Source organism: Pteropus medius, unplaced genomic scaffold (assembly GCF_902729225.1).
Source record: "Pteropus medius unplaced genomic scaffold, Ma_sr-lr_union100, whole genome shotgun sequence".
In the NCBI taxonomy this organism is placed as follows: Eukaryota; Metazoa; Chordata; class Mammalia; order Chiroptera; family Pteropodidae; genus Pteropus; species Pteropus medius.
The window spans coordinates 3,607,936-3,631,739 of record NW_024340695.1 but is presented as its reverse complement, the minus strand read 5'-3'; the positions used below and the strand labels follow the sequence as shown (position 1 = coordinate 3,631,739).

Below are 23,804 nucleotides of genomic sequence, written 5' to 3'. Positions count from 1 at the left end.
TTTTTATTTATTTTTTTAGGCGAGGCAACCCTTGATTGACCTCACAGATTGCAAGGAACTTGTCAGCTTACAATCCCTTATTTTTTTTTAAATTTTTAATTTTTTACACCTACAGCACCTGATCTTCCTAGGTGGTCTCCCATCTAAGTACTAACCAGGCCTGACCCTGCTTAGCTTCCGAGATCAGACAGGATTGGGCTTGTTCAGGGTGGCATGGCCATAGACGCATATATATTTTATAAGGAACCAACTCAGAAGCATCTGGGATAAGATTCCCCTAAAATTAAAATAAGTTGGAAAACAGTATGAAACTAGAAGTAAGCAATACATTTTCATAAATATCAATGGTGGTGAATTCCTTCCTGGTGAGGTTCCATCCTTCCAATATACATGATTCTCTTACTGTGGTATGAAATCCTTCTCATTTATCTACATGGCTCACCTCAGCTTGCTTGTTACCCTTCTTTGCAAAGAATGCTTCTTGCTTCTTGAGCAGCAGACTGTGTGTGTGTGTGTGTGTGTGTGTGTGTGAGAGAGAGAGAGAGAGAGAGAGAGAGAGAGAGAGAGAGAGAGAGAGAGAGAGAAATTGAGAGAGAGATTGAGAAAGAGAAAGAGAAAGAAAAAGTTGCTTGGGAAAGTCTCTTATTTGATGTGCTGGCATGAGATCCTGGTTCCGTAGAACAAGGACTGAGGAGAAAACCAAATAGGCTTCCTGAAAATGTTAGGACTCTGAGCTGAGCACTTCCTTTTGTGAGGTCTATATATTTGTCCTACAGTAACAGGAGTCTATTTGAACAGGTTAATGTATCTGCTGTGCATCTTCCATTGCTGGTTGTTTCTCTTTCATTCTTTAGGTATGCCTGTTGGGACAGGAGACTTGGTTTGTAGTTATTCCAAGTTGTCACTGCCCCAAACTTTAAGGCAGAAGAACTTACTAGAGCCCTTGACTCACTGTGAAAGAACTCTGGGACCTTGAGCAAACCACAGCTTCCCTGTCTCATTTTTTTTTCTTTTTACTGGCAAAGGAGATCATGAATATGAAAATTTTGTACACCAAAGCTTACACAAACGTAAGGTGGCATCACTGAGCAAATGGCTTTTTAAATAATATTTTAGGCAGCAGAGCTTGGTGGAATGAAGTTGCACTGGTTCTGAGTGTTGGGTGGCAGGAAAGGTCTTCCCTTGCCAGTACTTGTTTGCTGATGGAAGAGGAGGGTTGGGGAGGACTCTTGGAACTGACTGGGGATGGGGCCAAATCAAAGACAGACCCATGATTTTGTGATATCCACAGCCTGGAATTTCAGAGTCTTGCTTGGTCTCACCCTTCCTTCCTCAACATTCGTTTAGTCTCCACATCCTGCCAATTTTACCTGCTAAGTATCTCTGGAATCTGATCCCTCTTTACCATCCTCGTAGCTATCTCAGTGCAGCCCCTCACCCCCAACCTTGTCTATTGCAAAAGGCTCCTAATCCACATCCATCCTCCAGGATCCATCTTCTGTGATGCCTTTTCCTTACTGCTACCAGTTCACGCAGCTGTGGCTCCAGCCATCTCCAAGATAAATTTCAAATACCTTCCAGGAATGTATAAGGTCCTTGTAATCTGGCCTCTGGTTTACCTTTGTACATCTGTTTTTTACCCTACTACAATCCAAACTTCTTGCAATCTATTGTACTTATGATGCTTTTGCTTAAGCTGTTCCATCTGGAATTCTGGAAAAGAAATTCCAGAATGTTTTCCCCACACCTGTCAGCCTGGAAAACTCACATAACCTGGAAAACTCACTTCCATAACTCCTCCTTGATGCCCACCAAATACCTTCAGCCTCTCTTCCATGCTTACTTGCCCACTGGGTCATAAAATGCTGTGTGTTATTTATTCTCATGTCCCAACATCTAGCATAGGCCTGGCATATAGCTCCATAAATATTGGTTGAGTGACTGAAAAGTGCATTAAACTCCCAACCAAACTGGAGGTTTTCTCTGAGCCATCTCTTTTCTCTAGACGAATCTTTGGCATATCCCAAAGGGTCACCATGAACTTTTCTGGACACTAAGTGGCAGGATGGGGTCCTGAGCAGTGACAACCTACACTAGAGCTGTCCTACTTGTTGTGAGGGGATGCCATGGAAACCTGGCTCCCTTGGGTGGGGTCTGTGCTTAGGGCACTCTTCCACTTTTCCAGGCAACTTTCACCAGCTATAGGATTGCTAGACTCCAGGCTGGTGGGGCAGGGCCACTGCCAAGGTGTCCCAAGGTTCATGTGGCTATGCCAGTTATAGTAGATAGGCAACCTGGCATTACTCATAGAGTGCAGGGGAGCTGTCTTTTAATTAAGACTTTAGGAAGAAGTGACTGAAGTACAAGTGAAGCCTGCACATGGAGAATTGTGTTCGGCAAACCAGAGCATACATTTTTGTGGATCCTCTGTGTAAAGAAAAAATGCCAGCTCTTTAGTTATATTTATACATCACTAGAAACTCACAATAATCAAGCGATTGAGGTATGGTAGAATAAATACCTAAATTAGAGGCAGAAACTTTGAATTTTAGCTTTGACTTTGACTTGGTGATCTAAATATTTCATGGTAGCCACCAGGGGGAGCTAGTTAAAAATACAGGTTTCCTGGTTTCACACTTTACCCACCCTTAAGATTCTGAGGAAATACGTCTGGGGTGGGGCCCAGAAGTCTGCATTTTTACGAAGCTCCCCAGGGGAGTGATTCATATTGGAAACTCAGTTTCCTCATCTTTTACATGAGAATAATAATATTTTGATTACTCTAGAGTATCCCATCCACTTAAGACAGGTTTTGTGACTATTAGATGAAGTAATATCAAGGAAAATAAATTTATAAAATGCTACACAGATATTTTCTTTCCGATCATATCTGACACACGATACTGGAACAAGGCAGTCTGTAACAGCACTCTCTCCTCCTTGTCTGGAAATAGTCACTAAGGATATTCAAACACCTAGGCGATGATAAAAGTGGAATAGTGTGTTCCTGTTAAGAGTTTTCAAAGAATTATTAGGCTCATAAAAATTCTATCAGGTACCAGCTATAACTAGTTAGAAAATATGATGGAAATATCTTCACAACAACAACAAACACTATAATGCGTCTAGTAATCTGCAAGACTTTTATGAAAAGAAGCACAAGAAGCACTTCGCCAAGATACATAAAAGAAGACAGATGGGGAAACAGCTCCTGGTCTTGGGTGGGAAGCTCTGATTGTAAAGATGTTATACCTCCACAATTTAATAAGTTTAAAGTAATTCCAGTAGGATTTTTGAGTTGGGAACATGACAGAGTGAGTATTTTTGACACATAAGGGTGCTTTCTAAGCAATAAGAATAATAATGCAAAAGAAAATAAAGAATATAGACAATTTGTAAATAAAGGGCCAATGAATATTGGAGTAAAAAAATTCAAATTAAACAAGATGCAATCTTTGACCTGTCAAATTGACAAAGATAATATGCCCAGTGTTGGTGAACACATGATGATGTGGCACCCACTGCTGCAGGACATGTCAGTTGGTTCAAGTTTTCTGGAAAGTCATTCGGCAGTATAGATCAAGAGCCTAAACATGGGTCTACTTCTAACTCAGCAATCATACTTCTATAATATATTCCCAGGAATAGTCATACATATGTACACCAATATATACACAGAAGACTGTTCATCACCAATATGTTTATAATAGATGACAGGTGGAAACTACCTACATGTTCAGTAGTTGGAGATTGGTCCTCATCAGTTACGGAGCAACCTGACAACATAACTTTTTAAAGGATATTGAGGAATGTGGTAAAATATTGAGGGTGTAATGCTAGATGGTAGGAGATAAAATTCTACATTACAGATGTAAAAATTTTTATAGAAAACATTTAATTTTTTTCCATAATTTACCAGGTAAATCAGGAAAAAAAAGATATTTAGGTATTCAACAATTGTGGTTATGTTGCTATTATTACTGTTATACACAGATTGGATTAAATGTCATCTAAGTTGTCTTCTGTCACTTAAATTCTACCATTTCTTCTTGGTTCACTCTCTGATTTTTGTCTTAGGTTTGCCCAGATTTATTTTAAGCTGTAGGGCTAAGCTTATACTTTAACGAGTAGGAGCATGTGATGAATAGATCTGCAGTGGAGGTTTATAAACTGTGTATTGCAGAGCAGCTGATCTTTTTCAGAGAATTATGATGAACCACTAATGCTTTACCTATACTTGCTTTTTGAAGGTAATGCAAGAAAATATCGTGCATTTGAAGATGCTGGAATCTGCCAAAACCTATTCATTGTAAACCAAAAGAAATATATGAGCTGTAAAGACAACAGCAGTAAATCAGTTCTAAATACAGCCTTTTATTAACAATGTCTAGGCTTAGTGAAATAAACTAGCTAGGTGAATAGTTAGAGGTGTGTTTTTGCTACCAGTAATTTCTTTTCCAAAGCAGTACAAGCTAACTTGGAAAACATTAAGTGATTTTTCCGTTTTCTACTTTTGTACATGGTAGTTGTCTTAGATTATGTTTACACTTCTGCCTCATTGTTATTCAGGATCCTAGAATTTTATATATTTGTGAGTTTTTCCCTCCATTTCATTTATCTTAGTCTTATATCCCTAACCAGGATAGGGGTTCTTTTCAGGTAACAACTTTTTTTTCTTTTTTTTTTTACTTCATAACAACTATTAAGAAATATTAATATTTGCTGGTTAATTAATGATTAAAAGAAGATGTATGTATGACAATTGGAGATAAAACAGTTCTTGACTCATTTCTGAAATGAATGAATGGGAGCTCATCTTGTAACTTTATTAAGAATTTTCTCAGAATTTTTATAAGGTAACATCTACCAATTTTATGTTCTTGTCTACATAATTGTTCCCCAGTTGTTTTTCATCACATCTAAGTATAAAGGTATAATTGCAAAGATGCTTATCAGCAATGTGAAGTTCATGGCTAGCCAGTCCTCTTAAGGAGAGCCAGTAAAGGGATGCACCAAGTGTTGGCTATCATCAGAACCTGTGGTTTGTATTGCTACTCGAAGCTAGAAAGAAGTCTCATGTAGTGCTTGGCATCTGGGGTCAGCTGCGTCAATGAATTAGTAATCTGAGGCTTTGAATTCTTATTGGTGGCTTTGCTGATGCTTTTCTGTCAGGTTTTATATGAGGTACATTTAATCTAGTAGAGTTTCTGTGCATTTTCAAAGCTTTAAAAAGTATAACAAATAAGTAGGGAACCATGTGGCATGGTCTCAATAAGGACACAAAACATTAACAACCCAAAGTCATTAATAAACCATTTTGGCTTTTAAGTGAAAGATTAAGACGTCAAAGGGGTATTTAAGTGAAAGATTAAGACGTCAAAGGGGTATTTAAATCATAAACCATAACACTACTTCTTCAAATCATCTTCTCAATATTTTTTATACCCTACCCCAGCCTTGAGGCTTTGTCCCTATCCTCCATTCTTTCCCAGCACACCTTCTGTAAATATTTCAGTCTCCTTTCTGCCAGCACAAGAATGCCCAGAGCTTTACTGGCCCCTCCTGTGGGCTTTGGAAGAGAGAGAAGCTGAATAGCCAAAGGTGCTTTCTTTCCTCAGAGGGGTGGGGAGAATACGGAAAGAGGAAAAGATTATAAACACTTGTAATTTAATAACCTTTCTTGTATCCCAACACATGTATAATGCAGGTACTTATTTGACAGCTCAAGGGGTTGTTTGCCAAATTCTCTTAGGATAGTAGCATCATGTCTTTCTCCTGGAACCTAGAGATGCTCAGCAGTTTAAATTACCACATTGTCAACTACACCTTGGGTAGTTAGAATTGCAATCCCTGCTAGACTGGAAGGTTAAAGGCTAAGGGTACAAAGGGGAATTCGAGATAAGACGATGGCCCTGTTCAGTTACCACTAGTTGGTCAGAAGCAAAATGAGATTGTACTAGTGGAAGGCATGTGGACATGAGCTCTGGACTGCATGTGTGGAGGGGGTGAAATCGTCTTCACTAAACCAGCACCCTCCTTGTGAAGTTAGGCATTCAGGACCTGCCATGGCATTGGAGCTGTGGAGGAGAGGTATTCAGTGGCTTTGTCAGTAGTTACAGAGAAATTACAATATCAAAGAGGAGAAAAAGAGGTCAAATTTGCTGGAGACAAAGATTGGTGGAAGGAATGAGGAAGAAGTTGGAGAGGAAAGAAAGGGGACTTGGGGAGGGGGTGGCTTACTCTAATCAGAACCAATCTTTTGGTACCCCAGTGTGGGTTCCATTCCAGGGCAGATTCCAGGAGCTGGTTCAGTCAAGATAGGCTCTTTGGGTCTAGCTCAGAGCTTCCATGGTATCTCCAGGGTTGTCCTAACCTGGCCTTTTTACCCAGATTGCACTCTGTCTGTGGTCTCTCTATATTTCTCTCAGTCTTGACCTGTGACCCTTCAACTGGGAAAACCCAAACCTATTCTGAAGGACTATTAAACTCTAGATTTGAGTTGGCTGTGGCAGAAAGGGTGTTTGGGCCTGGGCTTGTCTCTTGAGTGAATAGCTGTCAGTGGTGCCTGGAATGGGGTGGAGGGAAGGCTGGTAAAGAGACTCTTGTCACTCTGTCTGGGCCGTTCTTTTCTGCATGAAATTATATGCTGCTGAGCCCTGTCCTCTGTGAGTGCACTGGGAAAGGGAAAGGGCAGACCAAAGATGTTGCAGAGGACAACACTGTTGGCACGGTCAGGAAGGCTGCACCAGGTCTGTTACCTTTACTGCAACTCTGCTGATCCACCTCGTGACACTTGTGCTTCTCCCTCCCCTCTCGTCATGAATTTCTAAGGGCTACTATGGGTAATTTTTTGTGTCAACTTGACTAGGCCATGGGATGTCTAGATATTTGGTCAAACATTTTGGGTGTCTCTGTGAGGGCGTTTTTGGATGAGATCAACATTTTAATTAGTAAAGCAGATGGCCCTCCATAATGTGGGTGGGTCTCATCCTATTAGTCGAGCGCCTGCATAGAATAAAAAGCCTGACCCTCCCCTGAATAATAGGGAATTCTCCAACAGACAGCTTTTGAACTCCATCTGTATCATCAGCTCTCCTGCGTCTGGAATCTTCTTTTTTTGTTGTTTTTAATTAAGTTTATTGGGGTAACATTGGTTAATACAATCATATAATTTTCAGGTGTACGTTATCATTTGACATCTGTATATTCTATTGCGTGTCCATCACCCAAAGTCCAGTTTCCTTCAGCTACCATATATTTGATCCCCTTTACCCACTTCAGCCACCCCCTGACTCCCTATATTTGACCCCCTTTACCCCGTCTACTCCCCCACCCCACTAGTAACCACTATTCTATTGCGTCTGGAGTCTTCTGACCCATACTGCAGATTTGGACCTCCCAGTTTCCACAATCGTATGAGCCAATTCCTTATAATAAAAATCTCTACGTAGATTCACATCCTGTTGGTTCTGTTTCTCTGGAGAACCCCGACTAATATAACAGCTTTATGATGTACAAGCTCTTAGCTATAGGGATTTAACAAACGGATAATAAGTAAAAGGATATTTCTAGTCACAGAATTTGTTAGGTGAGAACTGATGCCAGCGCCAGTTGGTGTACATTGCGGTAGGTAAGGGACACAGGCATGAGGTATAGAAGCATGAGGTTGATGAATAAAGGTGCTGAGATGATCTGCCAATGCTTTGCTCACTAATGACACAGACCAGTCTATTGATGGTGGAAGAGATACCGTGGTAGAAGTCAAGGCAAGAGCCATGTGGCTCCAACATGGAGATAGGAAAGATAGCACATGGAGCGGTGTCCCCTCAGTTGGGTATGAGACGGGAGAGAGCAGGGCTGGAGCCGTCTCATCCCCTACTGTCATTAGGAGGCGCATTTGAATCACAAGGATGGTGGGTAAGGGTGGGGAGGTGGGGTTGGGTGGTGATGGCGGTTCATGTTAAAGTGAGTGGAGCTTGAAACTAGATTTCTAATAAGCTTCTAGGTGGTGCCCTTGCTACTGGTCTGCAGGCCATGGTTAAGTGACAAGGTTCTCATCCTTCCTTTAAATGTGACTTCTTTAAGTCCCTCAGATGGTTGACAGACATATATGAAAGGGAGGTATATTCCCGTAAAGAAATGCAGAAAGGACCAGGGTCTGGACAGCAGCTGGAATATTCACTCTCACCTACCCACTCACTGATCTTCAGAAATTCAGGAGGTGGGGATGTAATCACATTATAAGTCCTCTAAAGAACCGAAGGCATCTACTCTCAGCAGAGCCTCCAGAGGAGGCTGCCAGTTTCCTTAGTGGGGATTTGAGGCCTGGAAGGGACTGCAGCCAAAAAAGAGGACCATATTAAACATGAAATTATAAACAAGTAATCTCCAAGCTTGGAAAATGTTGTCTCACTCCCCTGGGTCATCACTGAGGGGAAATTGACCTCAACATGTGAGAGCCTGGGTAAAGGGAGGGAAGCAAGCAATTTGGGCCAAGAGACCATAAAAAGTTTTCTAAGTTATTTATTTTAGTATTTCCGTAGATTGTACCCAACAGCTTGGAGCATAATAACAACTAATGTGCATTATCATATGGGGATTTCTGAGTATCTTTCCGAAGTTCTGGAATTTACAAAAGTGTGCTTCTGGGCTTTAGGAGGTACCGACTGTTGCTGTCTGTCTGTCCTCCATAACAGCCTGCAGACGTGGCTTTAGGAGCTGCTGGCGAAGTCAGATTAGTTTATCTCCTTTGGATGTGCTTCCCTCACCCTCATTTCTCCTCTCTGACATGGTAATTGTTATCCTCCTTTCCTCTTCTCTCTTACCAAAGTCTATCCCCTTTGCTTTTTTCCACACACTGAGAGGTTCTATAAATGATTAATAACTGACTAGAGTGTGAACTCCTTCTACAAAGACAAACTTCTAGGGCCCAGCGTAGTATCTTGAAGTAATGGATATTCAATAAATGAGTATTTGTGGAATGAATGGATAGCTTATAACGTTCATTCCCCACTCCAAGGAAAGTGTACATTTTAAAGAGGATCATGCCAAACTGATAAACTCTAACTGAGATCTCAGGAGCATCTGGTAGGCTGGTGTGGCCTGAGTTCCTGGTAACTTGCACCTTTCCTAGCACTGAGGAAATCAGAGCAGGAGTTCCTGGTGATACTTTCTGGTATGGGTGCCAGGAGACACAATTGTCAAATTGAAAGTGATCAATTCCAGAAAACAAGGAAAACTATTGAGCCCATGACTTGGGCACACTCCAAGATAGACAATGATGGAGTATTTGTCTAGTTCCCAGCACTGACAGTTGAGGCAACCCTGATGCAGTCTTGAATAACAAAGCAGACATCGAGGGACTTGGGGGAGCTGCCCAAGCCCTTGACCCTAACCTCTGCCACTGACTGGTTCCATCAGCATTCCAATCAGTGTGCTGCCTGGGAGGATGGTGGGAAATGGTGGGAAATGGTGCAGCAGAGAGAAAAATACCTGCTAAGTATGTTTCAGGTTTTTTTAAAAAATAGAATGAGCATAAATGAACTAACTAACCTCTTTAGCCTAATTTAGTTTTGCTTTTTTTTTTTTTTTTTAGTTATCACATTGGCTAACCAACTCTTTGATGATTAGCAAAAAGTTTTCTCTTTTAAACTTTGGTCCGAGGATCAGGTCTTCTGGCTCTCCATGAGGTATGGCGTTTGTAATTCATTGTTTTTGTTACATGAGCCCAGGAAGAGTGAGAAGGGACTAGCTTACAAATCAGTAAGTGCTGACCCCTGCTAAAAATATAAATGGCTGGAGGAAAGGAGAGGTAGGTGAGAAGGGAGTAGTGAAAGAAAATACTAAACAGATGATTTAAAATATCTAACACCTGTGTGCTTTTGAAGTGCAGTTGACCCTTGAACAACGTGGGAGTAGGGACACTGACCCTCGCCCAGTCGAAAATCTGCGTATAACTTGACTCTGCAGTTGACCCTTCGAATTTAAGATTCAACCAACTGTGGATAGAAGACAGTGTTTTTGATCAGCAGTTGGGAATCTGAGCTTGGGGCTGTGAAGATACTGTTTTCCATCTGTGGTTGGTTGAATTCGAGGATATAAAACCTGTGGATGTGAAGGGCCAACTGTATTCATTGGAAAAAATCTGCATGGAAGTGGACCCGTGCAATTCAAACCATTTTGTTCAAGAGACAACTGTTTTCAGGTGAGTTTTCTTTTAGAAGATAAAGAAATTAGGAATTGGCAGTTGTAGTCAAATAATGGCTGGTTGCTCATGAATAATAATAAAGTATCTATTGACTGTCCCTTTGTATGACACCCTGGTTTCTGAAGAGCTTTCACCTTGAGAATTATACCTTTTGGTCAAGCATAAGGAAAGTCAAGAGGAGTAAACGGTATATATTAAAAAAAATCTAGAGCTAGTAGCAGAGCTAGAAAAACTGTCTAAAAACTCAGCCAAATTCTTCTTCAACAGTTTTGGGGAATTTCCTAATTTCTGTCGAATATTACCTCATCTTCCCCTTCCTGTTTTGAAGAAATGCTTCTTATCTTCATGTCCTTGTTCTGATGCTGTTAACATTTCTGGGGATGGGAGCGGGGCCATGAAGAGAAAGTAGGAAATGTTAGGAGTGTGTGTGAAATGGGCAGGGGGCGTTTGGGGGACCACAGAGAGGGTGGTGAATTCCAGGTAGGAGGAATAACAATCTAGCTTCTTTATCACAGCTGCATGCTAGAGGGCTATTGATTAGGAAGAAGTGATATTTTTCTTAGGGTTAAAATCAGCTTTAGAAATATCCCTGGACTATTTTTCCGTGGTGAAAAAGTATTTTATATCATGTTTTTGGACTGAACTGTTGGAATGCATGAATTGGCTTGAATGGGTGGCACCTGATACTGCCTACAGTTGATATGGCTTTAAGCACATCCCAAATTCATACCTTGAACATCTAATTAGTTAGTGTAATAATGGTAGATAGGATAATGCCCCCCCCCAAAAAAAATCCACCTTCCAATTCCCAAAACCTGTGAATGTGTTACCTTATATGGCGAAAGGGACTTCGCAGATGCGATTAAGTTGAGGATTTTGAGTTGGGGAGATGATCCTAGATTACCTGGTAGTCAGAATGGACACAGGGTTGGAGTGATGCAAAGGGGGCCATGAGCCGAGGACTGCGGGCAGCCCAGGACCTGGAAGAATCAAGGAATAGATTCCCTCCTAGAGCCTGCAGGAATGCAGCTCTGTCAACCTCTTGATTTTGGCTTCATGAGATATATTTCTGACCTCCAGAAATATAAGATAATAAACTGTGGTCATTTGTTACAGCAGCAGTAACTTTGTTATAAAATATCTACTAGCTGAAAAAAATGCTTTGAAGTCTGATATTTGGGGAGAGAGGACATCCTTTCTGTTTCCATGTGAGGGGCGCCACTTAGTGTTGACGCTCCCCAGGGGTGTGGCGAGAGTGGAGAGTGATCTGCTTGGTAAGCTGGGAGCAGTAACAGGATGCACTTTGCTCTGCCCTCACCGCTTTGCCTTCGGAGTCTGTCTGCCCAGAGAAGTAAAAGCTCCGCTCTCTCTCTCTGGTTACATAGGCCTTTGTTTTCCATGGTTTTTGTGATGGATCAGGAAGCCCACTGTTATCCATGTGCCTAAGCCCATTCTGGTCCTTTTCTGTCTGACTCTTCTTTCTTTCTCTTAAGCGAGAAAAGAGGTGTTATTTATTGAATCCTCCGAAATCCAACTCTTCACATAGATATTCGTTCTCTTTTCTTTGAAGAACTTATTTGTCATTATTTAACTTATTTATTATGTTTTGTTTAGTTCCAGAGAGTATTTAAGATGGCTTATAAATACATTATAGTTAAAAATGAGGAGGAGAGGGAAAATAAAGAAAGGATTGATTAGATGAAACTCGAGTGAGGTTAGAATGTGAAATACATATCATGAGAGTCTGTTCTGGTGCTGGCAGGGGGTGAGCTTGGGGAGGGTCACAAATTTGGCTCTGAGCTTCTTATCAGTCAAAGCAAAGAGGGAAGCATAATTGACTAATAATTTATAGAATCATTATAGAATCAAAGTCAAATGATTTATGGAATATGGTAGCAAACCATCAACTGGTTACTCAGAAGAAACGTAAGTATTCCTAGAACTGAGACTGAAAAACTCTCCTGCAGGTCCTTGGAAAGAGAACACTCACAGAGTGTAGTGACCAGGATTCTAAACATCATCTTAAGTATGGCTATGTACTTCATAAGCTATTCCTCAGTGTAAGTAAATGGTACAATAAAAATACATGTTTTCCATTTATGCTGAGTATTTATTGAGAATCTCCTCTGGGTCAGGGCAAGGTTCAGTGCTGGGGCATTCATGGGCAAGCAAAACAGAATTGTCCATGTCTTCAGGGAGCTTATAGTCTAGAGAGGGAGCCACATACCGTACAAGTAATGCCACACCAGGAAGATATCAAATAGGGTGCTGAGAGAGTAATAACATGGGGCTCACTTTAGTTTAGGGTCAGGGACAACCTCTGAGTAAGTGACATATAAGCTGAGACCTTAGCAATAAGTGAAGTGAGCAAGGCAAAGAACGTTTGTGTATGTAGTGGGAGGAGATCAGGGGTGTGTGTGCGTGCGTGCGTGCGTGCGTGTGTGCGTGTGCGCATAGAACATTCCAGGCAGAAGGAAGAGCACAAAGAAGCCCTGAGATGGAAAAGAAGTGGTGGAAATGAAAGGTCAGTGTAGGCGACATATAGCGATTGAGGTGCGGGGTGGGTGTGAGCAGAAAGTGGACTGGAGAGCTTATGTATTTTGTAGCATAAACAGTGGGAAGCTTTTCAAGGTATTTGAGGAAGGAAATGACATGTTCTAATTTGTATTTTAAGAGGCTCACTCTGGCTGCTGTGTGACAGCAGGCAAGAGAGAATTGGGAGCCTGTTGCAGTGGTCCATGGAGAAGATGGTGGCTTAGACCAGGTGGTGACATTAGAGATGTGGAAATGTGTCTGTAGTAGTGGGGACAAAAGCATGCACTGATAGGCAGAGTGCTGTTGATCTAGAAAACATTTTCCCCTATTTCTGAACTTGATTTAATCCTAAATCAATTTTAACTGTTTCTTAACTGACTATTGCACTTAAATTAGTTGCATGTACAAATTGGGCATTTTTTTTTTCTAGGAGAGACACACCTTCCTCTCTAACAAGGTTCTACTTAGAGTAACGGTTCTTAACCTTGGTCATGCCCTGGACCAATGATAACAGAATCTCTGGGGCTGAGACCTAGGCATAAATATATTTTAAAGCTCCCAAGCGATTCCATTGCACAGCTAAGATTAAGAACCACTGACTGAGAGCATTAGATGGATGGTGAAGTATGACATGTGAGGTTAGAGTTAAATCTTACATTCAAAGTTGTAAACAAGGTGGAGAAGGAATATTTCTACTAATGTGAGGTTTGGATGGAGCCAGGTATTTATAGTTTTTTCTAACCAGCTCTACGGGGTAAATGAAATCACGATTAGCTGAGGGAAAAAAACATTCTTGAAAACACGTTCAGCATCTCTCGCCAATTTATCTGCAACTTTGAACTTTAAAAATAAACGTGAATTCTTAGGCACTGCATGTATGAAAGTATAGGCTAATTGGAAGTGAAAGGTTTCATCTCTAAATCACTGCCAGAGGTCAGCAGTTTTGAGCATAGGTGGTTGCTCAGTGGTAGTTTTTAACACAACAGTTGGCCTGCATCCTGTTGCTATGGGAAGATTCCCTGGGCTACATATTGTTGTTAGTCTTCGTGTATTAGAAGTGGTTCATGCATGCACTGAGTTGGTGGGGTCCCATCATCTTGCCAATTCTTCAGAAGCTATTAGCTGTGTAAGGACAGGGAGTGTAGTGGATGTGTGTTGTTCCTTCCAGTATCAATTTTATGCCTTCCTTTGTTTCCTAAAAGTGTCCTGAGCTTTTCAGCATTATTCAGTGAGCTCTGACTGCTTGCAAGGGTGAGCTGTGTTTATCGTAAGCCCCTCATATATCCCATATTCCTGGTCACATTGATTGGTTGGGAGTTGGCACATGACCAAGGTCAGATTAACTGAGACCAACAAAACTCAGTTCCAGGTCCTTTATTTGACCTATAGGGGAATAGATCCTCTTTCTGGCTGGAAGTGAGTGGGAGAGCTCCAGGAGATGCCCTTTTGGAACTGTGAAAAGAAATCTGAGAATGGAACCAGTCCTGAGAAGGCAGAGTTGAATGGTGTTGTGTGAGTCGTGTATAAAGCTTCATCTGAAGCCAGGATTACCCCTGTAACTTGCAGTGATACAGAGACTATGTCTGCCTTGCTCGCTGTGGCTCCAGCATGACAATAAATATTTGTCGAGTGAATAAGTGGTAGACAGAAGAAAGAGAACAATGTTCGGAAATAGAAATCAGTATTGAGTTTATGTAATTGCAGAAGAAAAGGCCATTACCTAAGAGGCAAAACTCCTATCATTTTTCTGACTCTGATATCTACTTAACATAGCAAAATATGGAATTTCCTTTTGATTACTTTACAGTAACAAAGGGAGATAAAATGGAAAAGAGCAGTAATAAATAATAAATCTGGCCATGGGATGGATGGGAAGCAGCAAATCCTTTTTCCATAACACTAGTATCGAGAGAAATCTGACTCAGATTTAAGGCATGTAAGTCATTGAGTCCCCAAACTGAAGTATTTGATTATTTCTTTAGCTTTACAAATGGTTCACATTATTTAATCGCTTTTACTTGACTTAAATTTTCAAAATTTTGTCCATATTTGAAATTTTAGAATCACTCGATGATGAAGGAATATATTCATTTTTCAATACACTAATCAAAAGATAAACATACCTAGTCAACGATCCACATCACAATTTGTCATTTAATACTTTATTGGGGTCTACAGAGACACCTTACATAAGGAATCTATGTCATTTCTCACAGAGCACGTGGTTGAGAAGACAGCAAAAGAAAGATCTATCGGTGACTTCTATGATGATTTTTTACCCAAAGAACATATTCACATATGAGAAAGAGGCAGTTCACTTTTGTAAATAAGAGAAAAAGATAGTATGCATTTGCCAATAGTTGCTTACATAGCCTCTTCTCAGACAATACGCAATGAACATTTTCATCATTTCTTCTTGCTTTTTTTCTCTATTTTTTTTCACCTACTCACTGTAACGTACTAGATTCTAGGGCTACAGAAAGAAGAGAAGCAGAAACAGTGATAAAAAGAGGGTAGAGTCTGCAAAGGGGAAAAGGTTTAATTTCCAATTTCATGCTTTAGAAATTTAGATACATTTGGTGAGCAGGTAACCACCATTGGAGATGCTGCTTTACAACTATATACTAGCTATAGAATGTATCCTTCCAAGTTCACTGCTTAAGAGACTTGTTGAGGGTCTAAGGAGCCAGTGTAATCCTAGGTATCTATCTACACTGAGAGAACCTCAGTGTATTATTTCAACACAGTTACACAGACTTTTGCTTAGTCTTTGATCTGGCTACTCCATTCTTCACTTCGTCTAACACTAAGGGCCAAGAGCCATTTGTCTCTTGGGAGCCTCTCTGGTTATCACCACTTCTTTCTGATCCCAGCCTTGTTCTGCACTCCCTTCAAATTCTGTTTCCAGACCTGTGACATGGAGCTAGGTAGCAACCCAGGGAATAGTTAAAAGGAATTAATGAGTCTGTTTCCACTAAGGTCTTTCCGACTCTAAGATCTTCTCTTATAAACCTGTACATAGATTGTGATCTGAATTTGTCAAGCTGAATTAGCAACTTGGAATATATTCCCTGTCACCCCTCAATGGCCAGGTTTCTAGGCTAGCCCAAATTAGCACATAATAAAGCTGAATTCTTGTAGGTAAAAACAGTAGAAAGTTTTCTTATTCTACACACTGTTACAGAAAAAAATTGTTAAAAATGTGTCTTGAATCTTAGTGGTGAAAGAAAAGCTAGGTGCAAGAAATAGGAGGAGGACAATAACAGGATTAATAAGAGCTAACATTCCTTGCATACTTGCCATGTAGGTGTTGTGCTAAGTGCTTTACCTGAATTATCTCATTTAATTTCTCCCTTTAACAGTTAAAGAAAAAAAAGTCTCAGGTTATATGATTTTTCCAAGAACACTCTAGTAGTAAGAGTCAGAGCTGGGAGTGGAATGTAGTTTGGTCTGATTTCAAAGCCCAGGCTTTACCCACGATGTGGTTTTTGTAGAGATTCCGAAGAAACTTCTGGAAACTTAACCAGGCTCTTGATGTCACTGGCTTATTATTAAGCCCAATTTTCCTAAACACTCAAGACTTTTTTGATTTTTATATTGCATGTTTTGCTTACACATGAAATGAGAGAAGAGAGACTAAAAGAAATATTTTGAAGACTGAAGTGAAAGGTGGGGGTTAGAGAGGAGTGGTGAGCAGTAAGAACATGAGGAAGAGAGAGGAGGGGAAAGTGAGTATTTGAGAAGGTGACGAGGAACAGACATGGGTTTGGGCCCTCCCCGGGGTCCAGTCCAGTAAGGATTGGGGTAGAGGGAAGCGCGAGACGCTCCTAAGCTGGATCTTAGAAGCATCGGGAATCCTTGCACTAACTATGGAGTCTCCTTTGGGTTTGTGAAATACTAACATTAGCTACACAGTTAATTGGTGATTAAATCAGGATTAGAATCCAGGTCTATATGAATTTAAAGCCTGGGCTCTAACTACTTCCTTCTTTTGATGTCTCTGATGGTCTGAGCTGCTGTGTGTGACTGTGGATCTCTTCTATGATGTCCCTGCCATTGGTGGTTATGGATTTTACCAGTTTTCCAGAGCCTTTAGTTTATAAGCATTTACTCATTAAGAGGTCATAGTCCCAGATTCATACATTGATTTACACTTAGGTCAGGTTTGCACAGTTTAAAAAATACATATTTTTGTAAATAATCTACCATGCGCAATAACGTAGCCAATTGAGTCTTCTGATTTTTTCAATGAAGCAAAGCAATCTTGAACTTTTTCAATTATTGAGTTTACAGTGTGATGACTCAAAGATAAGGCAAAGTAATGCTGAGAAGCAGTAGATCGAAAGAGTTTAAGTTGCTTCAGTACCTTAATGCATACAGAGTTCTTTACGACTAGATGGAAGCACTTTGGGTTTAGTATTTCCATAGAAATGATTGAAGTGATGAGGAAATGTTTCATTTATAGTTACTAAGTGACTTTATACTATATCGTGCTGGATCAATTTATCAATAATTGATAAATTACTCGATTTTGTTCCTTATGTCTTAAATATTATATTTTTTCAGAAAGGGTGTAAAGGGGTTTGCTAGAGCAAATATAAGATTTTTAGAAGTGAGGAAATCAGGGTGAAAATAAAACTAATGAAGGAAAATTAAGCAAAGGCAAAGATGATGTTATTATACAAAATGTGCCATCTTAGCTCCTGTATACCGACTTATGAGAGGTAGACATGAATTTGGTCCTGCATTTTCCATAGCCGACGTGAAGAAGGTATTAGGATGACTCACAACGTTTGTATGAGTCCATTTTATAGTTGAGGATGCCGATGTGCAAAGAAGGTCACACAGCTAGTAAATGCTGGACATTTTAAGTCCATGTCCGTCTGACTCCAAGGCTCATGCTGTTTTCAATAAGCTGGACTACTTTTGTGTACACACAGATACCCATGTGTGAGTGGGCTTGGTCAGAGACAAATATAAAGCTAAGGCTTTGCTTGCCTGAAAACTCCTTTGTTGAAAATTATTTTTTATGTAGTTCTATTTTAGTATATGTGCTACTGAAGTGAGCATAGTTTTTTATGTAGTTTTATGACCTTGGGGAAACTAATTGATGCATTTCAGTCTGTTTTCTTGGTTATGAAATTGGGATCCTAATACCTTTGTGTTACTGTCATAAGGATTAAAGAATATATAAATCACTAATATAATGCTTGAGATTTGACAGGTGTTAAAAAATGGCAGCCATTGTTAAGTTCCAAAGCTGCTCATTTATAACTGGGTACTTTACCTTGGTTAGGTGATGTCTCTAACAGTTTCACCAATAATAATAGCAATAATAGCTGAATTTTATTGCCTTCTTGTAATGTGCCAACAGCAGAGCACTTTTTCTGAGCATGTTGTAGCTTATGTATTCCTCCCAAATAGCCTATGTCTATCATCCCCATCTTAGAGATGATGAGACTGAGGATGAGAAGTTAATAGAACTGTCTGTTTCAGAAGGGAACATTGTACATGTTCTGATAGGTGCTGTTCATCAACTGATGTTAGTCATAGGAGTTCATCTATAAAATATGCTCATTATGATGCTATCCCTTTAACATCACATCAGACACAGAGCTGTTTATATCACTGTGTAAATGACTGCTATTGTCTTGAAAGAATGTGTGGCTCTCACAGCCTAATTCAAAAGATCACCATGCTCCAGAGTAGTTACTGTTATTGTTGTGTTTCCCGCATCATGTTTTAAGGAGTCATGAGTTAAGCCTTCCTTAGTTGCTGGAGAGTTGTTTCATGGCAGTACTTTTCAGGGTACCTTTGCCATTTGGGCAAAATATGATGTGAGTCATTGGGTCAGATCCTTTGCTGATGCAACAGACATACCAAATTTCATGCCACCATGCTGTTCCAAAGAACAGGGGAATAGGAGGAGCTAGCCTTGGTTCTCATGGGTGGATCATTGCAATTGAGAGACCAATTAATGATGCCATCTGGGTTACCTCAAGACACAGAGGGAAGAAATACTTTTTGTTCCTTGGCTTTTAGAAGGACTCATTCAGATTGGGAGTGGGAAGAAACCGAAGGTATATTTTATCACCTTTTGTCCTTGGAAGTGTTTCTTCAATTTGCTTTTAGTTTAAATTAAAATAAAATTACAAGAAGATGCAAGTACTATAGTTTTCCATTTGGCCACCCTATCATTTTGAATATTTCTGTGTCCACAGTATACATCCCATGGCTCCTGGAATCTGGTCAGTTCCTTGGGTTTGGTACAATGTGGATGACATGACATATGCCCTTAATTGGCTTGAACTATAAAACTCAATAGAAAATGAAGCTTTATTTTTGAATTATTTGTCAGAGTTTTTCATTTATGTGAAAATAATGCATGTAGCAAATAATTGCAGCCATTTCATTTTGTATCTCTGAGTTAGCTCCCTTGTATAACTAACTGTATAACATAACTGTTTGCATGAGTTTGTTGATAATTGTATTTGGTTTGGATAAGAGCTTATGGATTTTTCTCACAGAACGAGAGTGGGGACTGGCTTGTTTAAAGAAAACTATGGCAAAGAAATGTAGGTGATTGCTAATGTGTCGCTTTCCATCAGGGCCAGGCTTCTCAAACTGGGTGTAAGTAACAAGGCACAGAGAGAAGAGGGGTACTTCTTTCTGTAGGATCAACACCCAATGAAACAAACAACACTTAATTTTCACCTTAAAGCAAAGAAGGATATATTACGGATAGAATGCCAAATTCATAAGGGTATTAGAGATAAAACACAGAACTTCAGAGAAATTTTTTACTTGTCATTGCTGGGTATACTCCCCTATATTACGTCTCTACCTTCACCCTACTGTTTCCAAGTTGCTCACCTCAACTTTGGGCTTTCCACCAAAAGATTAATTTTATAGTCATTTCCACCAAAATTTCAGAGTTGTCTCAACTGTCAGTGCTGGTGGAAAATTTCGAGAGGTACTGGTGATTCTATCATTACCCTTTAATTCACTTGAGGGTAATGTGGTCTTTAAAAAATGGTTTCCTTATACCATTTATTCATTTATCTTGATACCATGGAAAGTTTTGGCCTGAATATAAATTAGCTTGACATTCAGCTTCTGGATCAACCAGAGACGACAGGGGCTCTGCTCCTGCAGACACCCTGTAGGCCTCAGGCTGACTTCCCAGTTGGCCCTGGGTGCCAGCCTGCACATTTTTCCTCTTAAGCTCTTAACAACATAACTAACTGCTCTGCAAAGTTAACAGGGTATTGATGTCCCTGTCATTTGCAAAGCTGAAGAAAGTGTATAAAGGTAGTTAATGTGTTTTTTGCTTGTACTTGCTTTTTTTTATATCAATAAATCCTAAACCCTCCTTTCGAAGTGACCAAAAATGACTGGCAAGTCATTCTTCTGAATGTGTGTCCAGAGGCAGAGGGAACAAGTATTTGTTTAAAATATGCAAGTAAAGCTGGCAAGTGGTTGAGGAGATTAGAAATCTCTTCTTTCTCTCTCTCTCATTTATGACTGTATCAGAGACTTGGGAGGATGCTAATGATTTTTGGTCCTCGCTGTCCCAGAAATTCTGGAAGATAGAGGATCAATACTATTAGGATGGCATTGCATTTTTGACTTGCTGTTTAAAATCCACATTTAAAAAAAATAATGTAGATGTCCAATGACCATGGAACAAATGCACGTATGGTGTAGCCTCCCGTTGTGCTTGACCTGTCCTTGAGTGGCATATTGTGAGCCACTCTGGTACTGATAATAACTTGAAAGGAACTTCTCTGAGCAATGTCTTTGATATCTGGAATTTATATATATTAGTCGTTGTTTCTCATGAGTGCTCTGGGAAGAAAGCAAGTGAAATATTGAGAGAGGTCTTGCCATGGGATGAGTTGGAAATCAAAAGCTTTACGTGGTCCACTGATGAACACATTCTTAACAAATACAGTAACAAATACAAATGGGAAAACAAATACAGTGGAATTCCATTATAAATGTTTTAGTTACATGGAATGAGTTGAATAGTTTTCCTTGAAAAATCTAATTTCATGGGAAAAATCCTGCAATAACTTGATTTCATTATTTTTTTACTTGTTTTATAAAGCCAGTAGGTATTTATGAAGTAGCCACTGTGAGACTTAGTAACAAGATTCTAAAGTGGTCTTATAGTCTATGAGTTTGATTTTCTTCTTGACAGCTTCTGCTGGGCATTGATCATCTGCTTCCTCCCTCACTGCTTCTGTTATGTTCTGTTATGTAAATATTCCAGTATTTTTTTATTTATTCGCTATTTCACTTCTGCTGCTTGGAGCCCTCCACATCTCCAGCCATATCATTTTTTTCCCCTCTGAGGTCAGTCAACCAGCAAGTATTTGTTATATTGTTGCTGCAGTAGGCTTTGCAGGAATTAAACTATAATTCCTAGAGGGATGGGGAAGATTTCAGTCCAAATTGCTCTGCATAGCAACTAATATAGTAATATTTTACACCCAAAACTACTTAATGGTTTTGATGACAGTAATAAATACATGCCATAGAAAAGGATGAGATACTTACTTTCTTTTAAACACAATCATACTTAGACTATTTTAGGAAGAAAGTATATTCACATACTCTTAATTTTAAAACATTTTATGTATTTGTTTAACCATGAGTCACCTTTTAGCCTTTGTTTCTTCTGTTAACCAAATCTACCTCCTTCAGGGTTTTCTCAATGGCCCTATTAGCAATATTATAAATTATTCATTTTATCATTCTACTATACGTGTAGAGTACTTATCATATAGAACAAAATATAAAATTCTGTGACGCTTTATAAAGGAACTGCAAATTAGAGCCATTGCCCCTGGGGACTGAAATGGTGACATTCATAGAGCCACAAAGGTTGCTACTTTAGTTCTTTAGACTTTCATCTCTGGCTTTTTAGCATAGAGCTGACTTGCTCAATAGAAGCTGAATTCTTAATCCCAGAAAGTATCACACACAGAATGGCAAAGAACCTTCTCTTCCTCTGCTCATCTTGAGAGAAGTCTGCTTTCATGTGTCTCTGTCCTGTAAGTAGACAGCAGTGACCAGCACAGAATTACATCCAGAGCACCTGACTTGATGCTGGAATAGAGGAAAGCCCTTGACCGGGGCAGTAGGTCAGTCAAATCAGAATCTGACAACTTATTAGCGGTTCTGGTCAAAGCAACTTTCAGAAACAACTTGAAGCCATTTTAATTTCCCAAAGGAGCCAGTAAAAGTATTTGGATTGCTGACTTCTAATGTTCTTAAAATGACATGGGAACCACAGAAATTCTGTGAGGCTCCCCCAAAGTTTCTCTGGTAACACAGGTCAAATTTGTTGGATGAACTTTTATTTCTATTTCTACTTTAAAAGGATTTGTTATTCTTTTGAATAAGTTATGATCAACAGTGTATAATGACCTAGAAAGAGCAAGGGCTGAGTTTGGGCTCCCATACCCCCAGCATCCAGCCTAGGGTGTGATAAGGTACTGTAGTTTTATGGTTCTGAGTATGGAATGGAATATCAACTCAGCTGTCTGCTCATACATTTGACCATGGGCATGTTTCTTAATTGTGTTATACTGTCCTCATCTCCAGAAAATCACAGTTACCACCCAGGATCCTCATCATAGTTCCTGAAGCATAAGCAATATTCCGTAAACTCCATGCTGCCTGTATTATCATTCTAAGCATGACTAAAAGTACATATCTCAAGACTTCCCCTGGCCCCGAGTTTTGAAAAGCTAATTTTATATAATGCTGTTAATGACTATTGCGTCTGGTCTGAACTATATTTTTTCCCTATGCTTGAGGAAAACAAAAAACAAAAAACAGAACCCCAAAACCCCCAAGAAAATAAACAAGCAAGCAAAATATTAGTGTTACCTTTAATAACACTTCTAAAATGTATTTGACTTCAGCTTCTTAAATATACCTGAACTCTGTATTTTTCCCCTCATGTTTTACTTTTGCATTATCAAGAAATTTTTTTTCCCTACAAGAAACATTTGTCATGTTAAGCCATGATCTGCTGCTGCTGGAACCCAAGGCCAAGAGTTGAGCCCATTAGAGTGAATCTAAAGCATGTTGAATGTGGTCAGAAGCTTGGTAACACTTGGAAGCTGCAGGACCAGTAGGACACAGCAGGGTGGCGGAACAGGCTTAAGTGGCAAGGAAAATTCCTTTCACACCTAAGTTGTACTTGCTAAAGAATGAGAAGCATGTGAAAAATCCCTGATCTCACTGTGCTGTGATAACAAGACCAGGTGTGATGGAGATGGTCCGATGATACACATTAATTAATTCAGCCTAACTTTCAAGTACAGTAGAAGCTCATAATAAAATCTGACTTACAAAATGTATACCTACATTTCCATCAGCATTTCTCGGTCATAATTCTTGTTTGTCCATATTTAGATAACGTTTGGAAAACTGAACAAGAAATTACCCTTTGGAGCTGTACTTCAGCTCAAACTTGACAAGTATGTACCAGAAGTTTTGACTGATCACTAACCCAATGCCACGCCCCATACCACTCTCCTGCTATTGGCCTAATAGCAAAACCAGGAGAGTTTAAGAAGTAAAAATGACTCTCAAGAGCAGATATGTTTTAATGTTTAAAGTTAAAAATTTCCAGGAACTGGTATTGATCTGACATGCATACTGTTTCAAGTGTTGTATAGACTACTTAGGAAACTAAAGAAAATTATTCTTTTTATGTTTTAAAGTTTTTCTCATGAGATAAACTGAACTGTTAATGTTTTGTCGGAGCATGCTTTCTAGGTTATGTCATCTTGTTTCCTGCTAGCGTCAAGCTTTTTCTTAACAATAAACTCTTATTTTTTTCTTTTTATTTCTGTAGGCAAACTATATATCACGAAACACCTTCTTTTGTCTATATGTTCACTGAAATAAAGTTTCCCGCAGTATATGTGTGGGTGTGTGCACATGCACATGTATTTCAAACTTCTTTGTACAAAGAGAGAGTTATGGACCCTTCACTGCTTTTTGGCCACTAGAAAACATTCCATGCCACATACAGACTTTG

General features: G+C 39.7%; 1 protein-coding gene and 1 pseudogene across 1 annotated transcript in view; both read right to left on the bottom strand.

Moving 5' to 3' along the window:
* The window catches only part of RHOJ (ras homolog family member J), a 77,029-nt gene that overhangs the window by 27,247 nt on the left and 25,978 nt on the right, over positions 1–23,804 (bottom strand). The window lies entirely within an intron of this gene.
* Positions 107–225, bottom strand: LOC120603964 (uncharacterized; annotated as a pseudogene).